Raw genomic sequence first — 4,400 nt, forward strand, 5'->3', positions numbered from 1 at the left:
GAGAAACGAGCCTGACGAGTTCCAACATACCGGTTCAAGAGGCTACAGCGGAATTTATTCTGGATGTTGTCGGTCGCGAGAAGTTTACGATTTTGACACTTATCCCATCTGCCTGCATTCTATACTTTCCATGAAGGTACCCAATATTTTATTTATCAATCTATTATTTATGGAATATAAACAATCTGTCTGTCAAGGACACGCCCTCACACTCACACTCCATCTGCATTTCCTGGGGGGTAAATAAGTATATTTGAAAGATTTACCGAATTGCTATACATTTTTTGAGAAACTAGTGATTTTCTAATCCAGTATATTGGAAGATAACTTGCTCAAAAGGGCAAAAAATCAATTATTACATCATTTTCTTGATATTTAATGTTCTACATACAGCGTTTATCTCCTCCAAGTGGTCAGTAATTACTAGAAAGGGCCTCCATGCACAATGTTAAGTTACAACTATTATTGCTCCCATATATAACACTCAAACAAGCACAATTAAATGCATATTGTATTGTTTACAGTTTGTTTACTGGTTCAGGTAGTATTAGAAACCAGAATATGCACATTGTATGGTATCTCAACCAGGAAGAATATTATATGCTACTGAAGTATTTCGTTAACGATTTTTTCGCTCCTTCCAACATTAATTTAAAGGTGCCGGATGCTGTGACATTCACTTTCAAGTGACACATGTCTGTGGGAACCAATTTTAACTTATGTCTATTGTGACAAAAACAAGAAGTTTTGTTGACTTACTTTACCAGTTTTTAATTAACAACCGTCTGATTATTTAAAACTGACTCCGCCAGAGCTGCAGTAGTATACATTTAATTGCGTAGACACCTGGGCGATATATAACACATCTATTTCTTCGGATATAAATATTGAAAGAGACCTAAAGATCCTATTTCAGTGTGCTGTTTAAAAAAACAACAAAACATTTGTATGACAAAGTTGGTGGAGTTGATAATCCGAATTAAGTTTCATTTATGACATGCCTTTACATAATTGTTAAATAATTTGTTACCGCTGTTGTTCAAAAGTGTTCCATATGCGTTGATAGCTCACAAGAACTTGGGTAGAATTAACACACATACTCATTAAGTTCGACATCAAGAGGACAGGCTGTTATCAGATAACACGCTGGCAATAGCAATTGTACCAATCGAATCTCAGAAACTACATGCATACTATTATTTAACTGAGAAAACCATGCTACAATCTATTATTAGACTGTGAAATCCCTATCATTAGCTATTTGCATAGTTTGACAAATAGTTGCATTAGTTGCACAAAGAAATAATAAAAACATAATATTTAAACTTTTAAATTTCGAGTTAAAAATTTGAGTGAGCGTTTTGAACAGTTCAGCTTTGGTCCATTTCAAATGTATTCAGTTTTATGGACGGCCAAGGTACATCAGACTATACACCTAGTCTATTTCGACTGCTGTGATGACATTTTTGTGGCTTTTGTCTTGGGAAGGACTTTGGGGCATTAGGATCAACTTTTTTAAGAGGGTGCGAATGATGACAGATCAGCCAGTTGCGTCAAGGTTACTTTGTTTCTCTCAAAAAAGCGTTTGGTTTGATGAGGAATGTTAAAGATGCCTTTCAGTAATTGACGTGCTGTCATGGTAAACCATCGTAAGACTTCTTTGATCCTGGCTTCTAAGACACGAGCACGCATTCATGATTTTTTCGCGACTTATGCCGTACAAGGCACGAGTCGATTTGATGAGAAGATGTGATTGAAGGGATGTTATGTTGACGCTGTATGAGACAGACCCGAATTGTCCGAGGTTTTTATACAATTTTTTTAAGTCAACAACGGAACGTGTACACGACAGGCCCTCCGTCTTGGCACAAGTGGTGAAACAGATGGGTACGAAATCGCAAATAATCGGGGCTGGGGGATGGGTTTTAAATCCACGAGTAAATAGGCGTGTGGGGTTTGAGTGCCATCGACTTACGCATGAGTCAGACAACGCGTTCCTAACTGTTTGGCTAAGATTTGCACTTGCGATTTACATATAGGGCTTTTAAACAAGACCAGGTAATGAACAATGAGACTGATGGTGCTACAGGCTTTACTGTGTTGAAACAAATTTTGAGTAATGTAAATGACGCTTCCATTATGATGATGACCTTTCCGCGTAAACCACATTTTAATTTCTTCTTCGTCTTCACTTAACATGTCGATAAAGACCAGATAGGTTTGACTTGGGTCAGACATGATTCCGTCGTCTTCGTCAGGAATCCCTTCCACAAACACGATGGATACGCCTTGACTTTCTAGCATGAGACTGTACGCCAATTGCCATTCTTTGTAACACCACATGATGAGTTGATGTGAAAGATCAATCAAATGATGTTTATGCTTGGTCAAACGTTTAAAAATTCGGTTTTGCCTGAATCGCTAGGTCCGACAATTAACATGTTGAAGGGATGACGAAGATACAAGGCCTCCAAACAAGCACGATCTAAGTGTTCGTCAATGACTTTAAAAGTGGCGGAAGAGGAAGCGGAGACAATAGAGGTAGCCATAGTGAAGGTAATGTCACTTTTGACACGAAGACCGACAAGACACTAGCTTGTTTTATATTTTCTTCAGGACGCGTGTATTGCAACATAACATGGAACAACTCGAAAGACGAAAATACATAAAAGCCAAAATGGTTAAGTACAGCTATAAAATACACACCACAACGATCAAAGTGGAATATAAACAAGTCACTGTACAACATGAGTTTGGTAACCAAGATGTCCTAGGGACAGTGGGCAATGTTCTTACAGTCTCAATATTGGGTATAGTCGCACAGGTGTCCTCCCGGAATGGTCTTTCGGGAATGTCTATGACAGTCCTGTCCTGTCCTGAAGGGAGTGGTTGTCCTCTGTGCCGGGTTTTTCTTCTAGTACTGTCACTAACACTGGTTTATAAGTTACCTTTTTCACTGGACGTTTGAATCGAGGATCACAACTTTCGGGCATAATTGGCCACTTCTTTTGTCCTAGCCTCAAAACCCCAACTTTTCCAGTCACGTACATATGTCCAATGAGGCTGTAAGTCACAAGCTACACACACATGGTCGTACACATCTTCAGTACCTAAAAGTTGACGAATCTTTTTTTCCCGAAGAGGTCGAGAAGTATCAAGATAAAAACGCAAGGCTTTTAACAAAACGAATCCATTCTGAACATTTAAAGGGAGCATTTGCATGTTTTATTTGGTGGTAAATTCTGTTCGTAAAGAGTCCACAAGGAATCGGCTGGTAAATGAAATCTCAGAAAGCAAGTCATTAAGATATACACCACACGTCGACCCTAATTCAATGGAGACAATTCATGTAATAAGTGTTGGTAATCCTCCACCATTTGAATACTCTCATCTATTTCCTTCCACGGAATCTGTTGTATCACCACTGATAAAGGTCGTGGCATGATAGCCCGTTTTTATACCTCTTTTCTCGGAGGCAATACGTATACTTTCTGCACAGGGGTGATAGTGCTTCACTTCTAATTGTCTTTATTTGATTTAAAATCTTCTCCTAGAGCGAGCGCAATGGAGATAGTGATTAATTTCTGACCACTGCCACTCAGGGTAACGGTCAAGAATGTCAATAAAATCTAATGTAAACGGTCTAAAGCGGAAAAATCGGTTGAACGCAGACTTGATCCAGAGAAATTTGACAAGTTTGGTCACTTTTTTCTTTTTCATCTTGTGAAGTTCTCGACACAAAAGTTCTACAGTCATCGACTGAGATTTTGTTCTGGCAAGTCCCTGCCAAACATCATTGTAGATCTTCTCTTGCAGTTCGTTTGGTAATCGTTGAATATTACTTTTCAAAGGGGTATAAATACTTGTCTCGGTATTGTCCAGCGTTTGACTCCTAGTCAAGCTGGTTTCTTAAACGACATTGTATGTCACTTCAATGACTAGGCCCCCACTAAAGGTGGTGACACCGGAGACCACTGAGCATGTTCCAGGTAAGCCGAATCTTTCAGCTCCCACTGTTGAAGTGAGACACCACAACTGAAGCACTTGGCTTTATCCCCTTCGCCCAAGTAGAAAATTCTGGCTCTGGATAATTCTTCGGGGGTAGGTCCTTCTAGATATTTAGGCCATCGTCCTTGGAAACGACTTTCAAAGTTGCAGTATTCGTCTTTCACAGGTTCATTTCGACGACGGTAGGGTGAAATCCACTTTGGTTTGCTCATGTTTGGATGACATCCGTAGAGTGGTAGCTGAATGATTTCACCTGGACAATGACATGCAGTAAAGAGTCCACGATAACGAGTGGCATCGCTTTCGTCCGACAGGTTTGACACGCACATCATCACTTTCCATGGTAGGTGTAGTGGTTGTAGTAGTAGTCATAGCAAAGTCCCCATGATACT

The sequence above is a fragment of the Sinohyriopsis cumingii genome, chromosome 15 (assembly GCF_028554795.1).
Source record: "Sinohyriopsis cumingii isolate HCF-2022 chromosome 15, ASM2855479v2, whole genome shotgun sequence".
In the NCBI taxonomy this organism is placed as follows: domain Eukaryota; kingdom Metazoa; phylum Mollusca; class Bivalvia; order Unionida; family Unionidae; genus Sinohyriopsis; species Sinohyriopsis cumingii.